Source organism: Geospiza fortis, unplaced genomic scaffold (genome assembly GCF_000277835.1).
Source record: "Geospiza fortis unplaced genomic scaffold, GeoFor_1.0 scaffold54, whole genome shotgun sequence".
NCBI classification, from domain to species: Eukaryota; Metazoa; Chordata; class Aves; order Passeriformes; family Thraupidae; genus Geospiza; species Geospiza fortis.
This window is the reverse complement of record NW_005054301.1, coordinates 16928932-16942038: the sequence shown is the minus strand read 5'-3', so window position 1 is coordinate 16942038 and position 13107 is coordinate 16928932. Positions and strand designations below refer to the sequence as shown.

The following is a 13107-nucleotide window of genomic DNA, read 5'->3' as shown; positions in this document are numbered from 1 at the left end:
GAGCTACCAGGACAAATGGCAGTATAAAAATGCCACAGCCCCTTCTTTCAAACTTCTGGTAATTTTCTCTTCTTCCAATCTCCTCCACCTCCATACAATTTGCTCAGCACACAGGAATTACTCTTTCTTACCATACAGATCCCACAGACACTGTCAGAACTTTCTTCCTCTTGCCAATTATAGCCAAAGACTGTCTGAAGTGCTCAATTACATAGCACTCAAATCATGTTAGACAGCCTGCAGCACCATCCTCTATTCTGCCCCTTGTCCACCCCTGCCTTTTCTGTTAACTTCTTAGAAAAGGCTACTTTAGCCACACTTAGTATTGGGGATGCTACTCACAGAAACAGCTACATTCTGGCAGCTGACATGGAGAGCAGCTGACAATGATCCTAAGGACAGCTTAGCCTCTGTTGAAAGTAGCTCAAGATTGGGAAAGAAGACAGAAGTGTTAAAAGTACCTACTTCCCAAATGAACTTCCTCATAAATAATCTGAATCTTTCATTGGGATATTAATGAAATACTTAATAGTCCCATTTAAATTTAAGAATTCTTGTGTCTTCCCAAATCACTACTCACTGATTGGAACACCCAACTGGAGTTTGACAACACATCCTCCAGCTAATACCACTTTTTTCTGTGCATGCACACAAGAACCTTCTAAAATCTCAAAAGGGATATATTGGTACCAATGTAGGAATGCCCTTTTCCAAAACCTCTGGATTACACAGATCTTTTTACCTAGGATCCAGGCATTTCCAAATCACTATTTCTAAAATACACGTTCAAGAATTAGCACTGTCAAGATATATATTTTCATTCTCTCATAGTCACCCAGCAACAAACCTCAAAATAGGTTCTCAGTTCTTTACCTAATGCTGCAATTGTGTAAAAGCTATTTTGTGGCTAAACACCATTATACTGTGTGAACTCCCACCAGAAGTCAAAATTATTTCCCAAGAAACAGAAAGAGTATTTAATGTCTGGAAAACTACAGTGTTCCTCAAAAGATAGACCGACTTCTCTTCTTGATGCCTTTTTTTTTTTGGTATCTTGCCTAAGAACAAAGAAAACAGAAGTCTCCCAGGCACTGGGAGAAGTCCTGGATTATGACACTGGACCTTCTTCTCTCCCAATTTTCCTCCCAGTCTATATGCCTTTATTAGAAAGTAGGGTAGAGGTGTCTGCTTATATCAAATGCCACGTTCTACTTTCATAGCCCTGCCCCCACAAGCATCCAAACTTAAAACCTTAAACACAAATCACAGCAACCTAGTTACTGCACATCAAAGCTGTCACTGTCACTCATTCTCAGGGGAGAAGAGACAACCAGACAGTTGACATTCACTCTTTAGCTCACAGTGTAAACAGAAACCAAATCACAATATCTCTTCTGCTGCTCTGGTAAGGCACTGATGCCACACTACCCTGCAACAACCACACTACCAGGCCTAGACTCCAATTGCACCTGTTTTCCTCTTAATAGCTGTGCTTTTTGAAGTTATCTCTTACTGGTGTTTTTAAACTCCTCATCGCAATGAAAGTCACAGCAGTATGTAGAACACACTCCAACAAGAGCATTTCTCTGTTACAGAGGCAGTTTGTGACCACATACCTTCTTATTCAAGGGCACATACCTCTGCCAATTACAGAAACTGCTTGCACTGAAAATCAAAGAAACACTCAAAGCTTTATTTTAACACAATTAGAGCAGTTTGAAAGTAAGAAGCTGTCATCATGTGGCAGGAAAAACTACATGGGCTAATGTTATGTGTTCCAAAGACCACTGCTTGGAAACTTCTAATCCCAGTCTGGCACATGTACTGGCAACAGATTTCCAGCCTAGACTCTGCAAAAACCTCCCAGAAAAGTAATTTTTTCCATAACAGTCCATTCTGACAGGAGGTCATGTGGCTGCAGACAGAAAATTTAGACATAAGTGACTTGCTCTCCTCAGTAAAAATGGTCAAAAGGAAGGTTCATGCCAATGGGAACATAACATGGCAAGCCCCTTGAGCAACAAGACCATAGCCAGTTTCTGCCTAGAGGTGCAAAATGCCTGCACTGGCAGGGCCATACTGCAGTAAAGGAGATCTCCAGGGCTGCAGTGGCTGAGAGGAACAGCAAGGATGGTTTTGCAATAGGCGCAGATGGTATTGTCTGGGGATACATAGACATCAAGAGGAAAAGGCACACAGTACTACACTGCCTTCCTGAACCAACTCAGAACAGACTGCCATCACTGCAAATTGTTTAAGGAAATGGATTTAAGCCTTCTTTCAAATGCTTCCTCAGTCTGCTTATGGTCAAAGCAACCTTTGGAGAAAGCCAGCTTCAGTGTTTGTTCATGGATTTCCAAATACTACTTAGTTGCTCTGTTAGAGTAATCTCATGTTACCCAGTTGTCATGGGAATTTTGCAGCTCTCTCCTTCAGTAATATATTGCCTACAAACTTAAGCAGCAGAATACTAAATCACTCTTTCAGATTGTTAAACACACTGAGCAAAATTTTCAGCAGCATTTGCATGATTTGAGACATCCTCTCCCAAGCGATTACCAGTGGGACACAAGCACTTTGGAAAATTTTATTTGGTGGTAATGTACCTGACATCAGAGCCATCCCACCAGGTTGGCTAATCTGGTATCTTCCTAATTTAAAGATGCACTACTGTTTTTCTTTGCTATTTACTTGCTTAGCTGCTATATCACTTTATAAAGACCTGTTCAAGCTGAAAAAAGAACAAACAATTTAGTGGAATCTAAACATTACCATCAAGAAGTGAGAAATTTCTGACACACACTTTATTTATTGTACTAAGACCCTTTCCTGGCATTCTGCCCCATCTCCTTTCTCCCACCTCATGCACTCTTGCTGCTCGTTACACAGAATCCCATTACTTGGTATAGCCATTTCTAGCCATTTCCTTTCCATATTATATTTGTTTCTTTTTTCTTTTTTTTTTTTTTTATGACAGGAACAAAAGAAAGAACAACTTTATTATTTTAAGGATCTATTTAAAAATCAGTATCTCACTTGCTTCCCTGCATTTAGAATTGCATCATATATTGCCCTGGTTTCTCCCTCTCAATACATCAGAGGCAAATTAATTCAGTTCTCAGCATCTGACACAAAGCACTTGCAATGAGGGATATAGTGGTTAAGGTCTCATGTCTTCAATTATTTTTACTGAATTGCCTCTTCTATTAAAATTTGCAGTCTTGTAAGAAGTACATTTGAAAAAAGCCACAAGTTTGCTACTAGCTATTTCCAAGTAATTAAATTCATTAATCCAAACAGGGAGCAAGGGAAATAAAACTACTTTCTCCTTCATGCTTTCCTTTCCTCTTACTCCATAATAATTATAAATGCTCTTAACTCACAAAATACTATGACCAGTGCTTATTCATTTGGGTTTTGCTGTCCTTATCTTTCTTTTGCAAGCCTTAAAACAGTAATTGCCCTGAAATCGAAAAGAATAAGAGGGTTTTCCCCACAGTAAATCTGAAACTTCATCAGCCTCTCAGAATCAAGGCTGTTTGTTGCTTCTTGCATTCTTTAGTTCTTTGGTTTTTAGTTCACAGTATTCAGATTTACAGTTTTTCTTTTTCTGCAGCCTGCTTCCACAATGATACAGAATATTTCATTTCTAGCATCACTACTAGAAAAGGAGTTTTGAAAAGAGGATGCAGAAGCTCACACATCCCAAGACCAGACACACATAGGTGCACAGGAGCTAAGCTGAACTGTAAATCCAAAAGCCTGTACAACTAGAGCTGGTAGCACAGCCACTCAGTGACTAACTTCCCCATGGGACAGCTGGGCGCTTTGCATAGCTGTGTGTGCTGCTGCATCTGCAGAAACAGGAAAAAGGAGAGGACAAGACAGAACAACCACAGCTTTCTGTCCAGCACAGGGCGCCCAGAAGCTCCACCTTTCCTCTGTGCAGCTTCAATTGAACACCTAATGTTTAAGAAGCTCCTTCCTTGGTGAAGTTTATAGACAGAAGTGCCCTCCACATAAATACGCAGACTAGAACATGCCTGGAGACGGGCAGAGCTCGAAATACACGGAATAAGTATGCACACATTGTCAGCAGCCACCATGCTACTGGGAGGCCTTCCACAGTTCCTGGTTTCACACAGATAAGTTAAATGCCTCCTTTTCTCAGCACACCAAATACCCTGTACTGTGTTTACAGAGGAAACTACTCCTGCTCCTCCCTGGTTCCCAGAAGAACAGCTTATCTCTGGCCCAGGCTGCCATCTCCCTCAGAAAGCACCACAGCTATGCAGGAGCCATGAGTCATGGGAGAAGGCCTCCAGAGCAAGGGACACCTCAGCACTGCTTTGCAGAGCCACTTGCTGAACTACAGCCTATGTGAACATGCAAGACAAGTCCTTATGGGCACACACAAAGATTAAGGCCTGTGAACACTTCAGCCTACCTATAAACAAACACACACCTTTCCCTGCCTATTCAACAGTACAATACACACAGCACTGGCAGTACTGCTCCAGACAAAGCTCCAGGCAACCACCAGCATTTCCTGCTGCACGCCCTCCAAGTGTGCTCAGTCAGGGTAAGGGTTTCTATTTTGGACACCGAGGGCCAGTCAATAATTTTAGAGCTCACACGTTTGGAGAGATTGTAGAAAGCAGTCCTGCCTCACTCTGGCAGGCAAAGAAGGCAGTTCCCTTTGTTCTGTTCCCCAGGGACTGTCAACCAATCTGTCTGGCACGACCTGCCATTTCTATAGTTAATGGAACTGGAGAGGAAGTAGCAACCACATGGATTTTCCACCAGAGTCCAGTATTTTTAGAGCCTTAATGCAAGGTTCCAGCACAACTAACATCACAAAGGGTAAGCGAACTTAGTGAAAAACAATCAACTGAATATTGATCAGAGGTGAGGGTAATGCAACAGAATTGCAAGAGTCAGGAGCTAAGTTTCACAAAATAATTTTTCTTGCTAAACAAGACCTTATAAAAATACAATCACTTCCCAAGGAACCACCCTGAAATCCCGTGCCTGGTCACAGAAAGGATTTTTTCATAACACAAGATGAGTGGAAGGTAGACAATGAATAGGATGCATGTGCTGCCCATTTCCTTCGGCTGAAATAGACAAACTAGTATGATGTAACTTCTTCCTATAAGCATGACTACAGGATAGTTCTCTAGCACACAGCTATGATCACAACACAGACCCTTTAACTTTTCCATCAGGAAATCAGGCAGTCACTCCAAATCAGTAAGAAAGAATGCTATCAGAAACAACCTTATATCTGCCAGCCCACATTTAGGCCAATAAACAACCAGCTTCCTTGCAACAACAACAACCCACTTTTAACATGGCATGTAGACCTTCATCAACCCTTCAGGATCTACGGGGAAGGGAGGGAGGGAGGGGGGAAAACGGACCGAGGTAACCAGAAAGCAGCTTTTCAAGTAACAGCCAAAATACCCTCCCCTCAGAACCCGGGGGCTGTGGTAATCCCCTTTTTGAAATGCTAATGTCATTACAACCATAGCAGCAGAAGACAAGTACAGGGCCTGACTGACAGAGCTTCTGCTGCGCCCTTACACAGATGATTTAAACTGAGCCTTTTGTAACTCTCCTCCCCCAAGCTCCCTGCCCGGCATCATGCTTGACAGGAGATGCAGCTGCCATCCGACCCTCCCGAGGAGCAGGGGTGCAAAGATCAAGCTGATGAATTGATGCGTGCGGGCCGGGGCGCAGCAGCCGTGCACTGCATCCTTGGGCTCGCTGATGCCAGGACAAAGATGGGCTCGGGCAAGACTTGAAACAAGACAAAGCAAAAGGTCCCCAGCTGCTCTCTTGCTACTGCTAAACAACTGCACAACAGTAAAAATCATTACAGCTGGTCATTAAACTGGGCACAGCACACAGCAGTGTAGGAGAGCACGGCTCAAAGAAACGAATCAGCATAAATACATCTATCCTTCCACCCGGGGAACCAGCTCAGCCTTGGGAAGAAATCCCTCCCATGGAGAAAGCTACTCCAAAGGGACAGGGAACAGTCAACTTCCCCAGCAAAAGGAACTGGAACTATTTGCTGTGATGAGATTGGAGACCACACCAGGCACCACAAGTTTCATCTTGCCATCACATGATATTTAACAACTGACAGATGGTTACCAGAGGGCTTTCTAGTTTTGTTTTCAATTCAGTTTTCAATTCAGTTTTCATTACCTCTGATACCAGTCACAGAAAACCAAGTGATGATTCTGTTGTAAATACTACAGGATTTACTGCAAAAATGTTTCCTGTAACTTACCATTTCCTACCATCTCCCACTGTATGAAAAAAGAGATCACCACCACAATGCCCGAGAAGTAAATCAAGCTAAGTTTCACACCAAGTGGAATACAGGTAAACTGGAAAAGCAAACTACAGACTGAAACATTTGCCATTCACAAACACTGCTGCATTTACAGCAATTCCTACTTCACCACGACAGTGAGTGAAGCTACCCTAACCCCAGTCAAAGCAGGAGATTGTCCTGCTCTGCACTGCTGTGGCCTCACCTCCAGTCCTGTATGCAGTTTTGGGCACCACAATATAAAAAAGCTATTAAGCTATTAGAGGGTGTCAAAAGAAGGGCCATGAGGATCGTGAAGGATCTGGAGGGGAAGCCATGTGAGGAGCAGCTGAGGTCACTTGGTCTGTTCAGCCTGCAGGAGACTGAGGGGAGACCTCATTGTGGTCTTCAGCATCCTCACGAGGGGAAACAGAGGTGCAATCTCTTCAATGCAATCTCTTCACTCTCATGACCAGTGACTGGACTTGAGAAAATGACAAGAAGTTGTGTCAGGGGAGGTTTAGGTTGGATATCAGGAAAAAGTTTTTCAAAAGGGTGTTTGGGCACTGGAACAGACTCCTCAGTGAAGTGGTACTAAGCCTGAGAGAGTTCAAGAAGCATTTGGACAAGGCTCTCAGGCACGTGTGTGACTCTTGGGGTGCTCTGCGCAGGGCCGAGAGTTGGACTTAATGTTCCTGATGAATCTCTTCCAATTCAGCATATCCTATGAGTCTATGAAATATGTAAGAGCTCCTCATCCCACTCCTGCTTAGGTGTTTTAACTCTTACCTATAGAGAAGTATCTGCATTTAGTGAGGGGGCCAACTTCTACTGCTGCAGAAAGAAGAAAGGTGATAGACCTTTCTGGAAAGAGAGATGTGTTTGGTTTCATTTGTGCACAGTGCATGCTGGCAAGCAGGTTTGAAACTCTGAGTTCAGTGGCAGCTTTTTAGAAATAAAACCACAAAAGCTCAGATTCTGCAGGCATCCTCCCTAGGTGCTACTAACAAAAGTCAGGAGAAAAATTTCCTCCATCTGAAGCAACTAATTAAGTCAAGAGTTGAGCAGATGGAAACAGACTTAATGATAAGATGCTTTCCTGCTGTCAGAGGATGTAGAACAGACATTAATTTTCAGCCTCTCAAATCCCTTCATGGCAGCCAATGCAGCCAACCATGAAATACTCCTGACCTGCCTCAGACAACTGGCCAGAGTTATGCAGTAAAATAGCTATGAATTTACTCATCTTGACTGTAGTCAGAGAATGAATCTCTTTACAACACCCCTAGTTAGCAGCTTATACCAATCCCTCTTTGTTTTACTAACAGCAAGAATCAAGGATGCTAAAAGCAGCCCTACCTGTGTCCCAGATGGCAGGCTGCAATGCTCCTTTTCCCCCATGCAGTCACACCACTGCCTGCGCAAGGACTCAACTCATTCAAAGGATCAGTTCATGACCTTCAACCAGGAAAGACCTGGTTAAAGTGGGAGCAGACATGACCAAGGCAATACTGACAGGAAAAGCATACAACAACAAAAAACCAACCAAACAAAGCCAAAAAAGCCCAACAAAACAAAAAAAAGGGCCAGTTTTCTGAAAAGGTGCTCTAGCCCTGAGGAGTTTCCACAGCTGGAGGCATGTGCCAAGAGGCAGTCAGTTCTCCAGGGTGCTAAGAGGAGGCAGGAGGCAGAACTTCCCACAGGAGCTAACTTCTTCCAGCACAGCCCCCACACTGCACTTCCAGTGTGTTTGCCCAGCAGAGGCATGGCCTGGTGCCAGCAGACAGTGATCAGGCCACCACTGCACACACCTCCTGTCCCACACAGCACAAGTGCACTAACAGAGCCTGCCCAGCCAGGCTTGTGATCTGCCTCTGTGCGTTTCACTGCTGCTCCAGTGACCAAAATTTATGAGGGTCCTTTACCCACAGAGAGCTCAGCTCTCCCAGCACTGTACATCTCCCCTCAACTGTTCCAAAGTGGATCCAGCTTACTAAATGCCATGGAGGAAACAGTCACCATCAAAGCACGAACTGTCAACTTGAAGATAACATTTAAATATTTGAGAAGTAAATGCAAATAAAGAGATTCAAAATGAGAGGCTCAAAGGTCAATCCTGCTTTGTGCTAATGGCATTAACATTTGCAGCAAGACTAGTTTGCTGGGAAAGGCAAAGAACTGGAGGACTAAAAGAATAAAGTGTAAAAAACAAAACTTGCCACCTTCATGGATTTCACTAAGACTTGCACTTAAAGGCATACTCATTGCAGCTTGTGATGGAATTCAAATTTCTCAGCTTACATATGAAAAATTAGTAATTTCCTCATTTGAGAGAAAAGTGACAGCTGAACCTAAACAGGCAAATGTTATACCTTGTCTTAGTATCTTACAACCTAAGTAATTTACACCAAAGAAAGTGTTTGGAATGAAACCTGAAGGTTGTCCTCCAGGTGCATTCAACTGTTACTTTTGCTCTGGAAAGCAAAACCAAGGACAGAAGGGAAGTACTAGCTTTAGGATAAAACAGAGCATTACAGATCCTATACACACTTTGCCTGTGCAAAAGAGAAGATGTGCTGCAGCACAAAGCATGGCTCAGCACAACTCGTACAGTACAGCTCCTTTTCCAAAAGCACACCAGCAGGCCCAAAACTTGAACTACTGGAGACTAGTTACACAGCAGGGGCATCCCCAGGGCTCTGAGTTTCAAAGATAGCTGCTCTGAAGTTACAAGAGGAATCAGCACAAGGAAACTGTTAGAAATCCACATTTCTCTCCTCCCATGATAGAGATATATCAACAGCTGTGAGTTTTGTATGACACATCAGAAGCACATTCCTAAAGGTCTCTGCAGCATCAGCTAAGTCTCCTGGGCAGCACTAGAAGTCACTTACCCACCCTAACATAATTTCATTCCACACTTACAGTGACATACAGGCACCACCTGGAAGGGATCATCATCAGCAAAGTGTTGACAAGGATCTAGAGTTAGGAGCTTTAATAGTTTATCTTCTTCACAAAAAGGGCTCCTCTACAGGGGTGAAGCAGCCAAACAAATGCAGGATAGCGGGAAGAGCAAAGCAGATTTTAACTATTAAAGTGAACACAAACTGAGAAAAGCAGAACTTTGAGAAAGTCAGATACCACTCTAAACATGGCAGCAACTTCCACTTGAAATTCCTCCCGACATCATCTTTCACAGAAAACTGCTATATGGTCTTTTACAACTTCTCATCCCCCGGATCACCACCCATGATGTTAGAGCACATCTAGACAGGCACAGCCAGTGCTCCAGTAACTGGTGTCTTCACTCTGATCTGCTTCTGTCTCAGATTTCTGCACTTCAGTCCCTGGAGGGCACACTCACTTCGTAAGTTTTAAATTCTTAAACTCTCCATCAGTGTCTCACAAGTCAGTCTTGCTGCCTACAGAAAAGCTTCAAAACCCTGATGCTGTAGAGGCATCCTCCTGCATTAAGACACTCTTACCCAACCCTTAAAAAATAAGCACATGTATTTTTCTACTAGAGTTCTCCCTCCCAAGCCATACTATTCTCAACTGTTCTAATCTACTTGTATAAATAAAACACTACCTTCTTCTAGGATTTGCACTACTTAACTACCAAGCCACTAATTTGCTTTATAAACCACTAGGATCTTTGTCACAATTCCACTTCTGGAAACAGTCACTCTCCTGTTTTGCTGCATTCCTGTCCCCCTCCTCTCCTTCCTAGAATTTTATTCTCTATTGATCCTCATTCACATTCAATCTCTTCTACCACCTTCCTACAAACCCCATTTGCCTTACAACATTGGTAAGAGCACAAAAAAGTTTTATTCTCTTTCTGGACAGTTATATCAGTGTCCAAGGATATGTCTGACACAAAATTCTTTACATACCATGTTGGTCTTTTTATCAGGACATTGAAAATGGTCTTTCTATGCAGAAATGCAGCAGCAGCATTTGACTTTCTAATTATGACTCTGCATGTGTCAAAGCTTACCATGTTTCATCCCTGTCTGTGGGCTGAAAACTCAAGACAACATCCACCAGAGGTGCTTATCTCACTCTACAGAAAGGCAACATTTTTCAAGTAAGACATATTTTTCCCTTTACTGATGAAGTAAAAGATGTACCTCCAAAGCAGCAGCAAAGGTATTTTTTTGCTTTGGAACAAGAAATATTTTTCCCAATTGAATTAAGATGACTGGCTAGACCTAAAATGCTGAGCCCACAGGACTTCAAGAAGCTCTTTTGTTACTCTACTGTTCAATTCTTTGGCTTGTGCTCCCACTGAAATGCTTCTTACTATGCCAGGTGGATAAACACACTTATTTTTGCATTCATAGCATTGAACTTATAGAGAAGAAACACAGCAGATGTCTTCATCCAGCACCAGCCATGCCAAAGTACACAAGAAATGAGGGAGCATCCCAACAACCTCTTGAGATTAGGCACTCTTCTCAGTACAAGAAATCCAGAAGTTCCCCTCCCCATTCCATAATAAAAGGATCACTGTACTAGGCTGGGCCAAAAGCTCATTTTATTTTTCAACAGTTTAGCAACAAGCCCAATCCACCTAGCACATCCTGTAACTCATCTATGCAGCCCCACACCTAAGGGGTTACTTCAAATCTCTTTAATAACATCTGGAAGCAGTCCTCCAACTCCAATGCAACACTCTGCAGAAGCAGAGCCTCAGGAATTCCTGTTTGCAGGGGAAGATGAACGCTCCCCAGAGGTTTCAGTTCATTAAAAGGAAAACATGTTTTTATATGCAGACCAGCACACGCAGATGAGCAGGTATACAACCTCTTGTGACAATGCCATAACCCTGTTCCAATTACTTTCACAAAGGTACAAACATTTCTGAGCTTGCTGTTCAAGTGCCTTTAGCATTGTCTTCACTCTGGACTACTGGCAGCTTGTTACCAATCCTCATCTAGATACAGATTCCCAGGTTTAGCAGAGCCTTGACAGATTTGGCCACAAAAGCTGAAGACTCAACAATCTACAGATTCCTACTTTGCCCTACCCCTTGTTTCTTCCTGGCCACCCATGTCAGCATGCTGAGGTCATACCCACAGCTTTACACACCACACACCAGCTATTCCAGCAGTATTTGCGTAACAGCCCAGGCTGAAGTTTGCCACAGTTCCACAGCAAATGTACTTCTTGCTCTGCCATCCCCACTGCAGAACCACTATCAGCTGGCAGCATGAACAGGAAGTGGGAACTAGTTGTGGTACTTCAGTTAAACATAAGGGCTAGAGAAGCAATGGCAGACATGGCTTGCACAGATGAAAACCATTCCACATATGCTAAAAAATAGTGCCTCAGTGCTCTTGGGACCAGCGCAGGATTCAAAAGGGACAGAAAGCAGGAAAGGAACTGGGACAAGGCGATAAACAAGCAAGCTTTCTTCTATCCCACTGTCCTGACAGTTTTCCTGTAATATTAGGGAAAAACCGAAACTCTTCCCTAATGATTGCCTCTAGCAAATAAAAAGGAAAGGACTGAGTGAAAATAGGAAGAGACAGAGAAATGTGTATAATTGTGTATCTTCAGACTAGCAGGCAGCAGTCCTCTAGGAGGACCAGGATGGTGATGGGTGAGAACATGGACTATAGTTCACAACTAGTTTCTCCTGAAGAACAAATGGCACTTAGCACCCCTCCTGCTTCCCTCTACAATGAAACTCGTACCCGTTTCCATCTTTCACATTCTAACACAAGAAGCTACGATGAATTGGACCAGACAACTCTTGAGGTTTTTCCTAAAACAGCTGATTTTCCTGCTAGTAACCATAGCCAAGAAATGAGTGCCCCTTAATATTATGTGTATGTGATACTGCTTTTCTTGCCAGGAGTAATATTGAGGTATTGAATAAAAAAAAGAGGATTCAGATGAGCCCATCAGCACTTCTCTTAACCCCCACTTTCTGAAGACCAAAATTTGGTAGGTGGCAAAATTCCCCTCCCACGCCTTTAAATTCTTCTTCATTAATCCATTCCCCTCAGATTTTGTTCCTGTAGTAGTTTTGGGGATTTTTTTGGTGAGGTTTTTTTTTGTTTCGGTTTTTTGGGGGGGGGGGGGGGTTTTTTTGGGTTTTTTTGGTTTGGTTTTTTTTTCAGAGGAGGGGAAAAGTTCAGACTAAACAAATCCTATTTCAGAGTTTAACAAAAACGTACAGAAAATATTACTTTATATATTTAGAAGAGATAAGGAAATCAAATATGCTTCCCAACTGTTTCCAAAGTTGCATGTATCCATAACATTGCATGCATCCATAACATGGCCACTGGAATGACTTTAGACTTTTTCTGAGCACATGAAATGAAAAGCAGGAGTATCCAATGGAATATATCAAGAATCATGCTGAGATGTTCACTTTTCTTGATTAAAGGAAATGAAATATTTTTTTTACCTCAGCCTGTCCTCCCTGTCCTCTCAATACTCTGTCAGCCTGTCAAAACTCTCACAAGCAGCATCTCTGCATTTAATGAAATATTTATTCTGATTTGTTATTTTCTTGAGTCATTTGAAGAGAAATGCTGTAGAAGGCACAAGGATCCCTCCCAAGCACAGTGAAAGATTGGAAGCTGATCTCCCTCTCTCAAACTGAGGGCAGCTGTCATTCCCAAATCCCAGGGTCAAAAATTAAAATGGGACATAGAGATGAATCTCAAGCCTATCCAGCACAACAAAAAGTATAATGGGAATCCTAGCTCACAGACACTTATATTAACCAGTAAAATATCACACTCATTTCTCATAGTACA

The 13107-nt window shown here is 42.7% G+C and overlaps 1 protein-coding gene across 1 annotated transcript in view; it reads right to left on the bottom strand.

Annotated features, from left to right (window-relative positions):
- The window catches only part of SUSD6 (sushi domain containing 6), a 73119-nt gene that overhangs the window by 29690 nt on the left and 30322 nt on the right, over positions 1 to 13107 (bottom strand). The gene's annotated exons all lie outside the window — the stretch shown is intronic.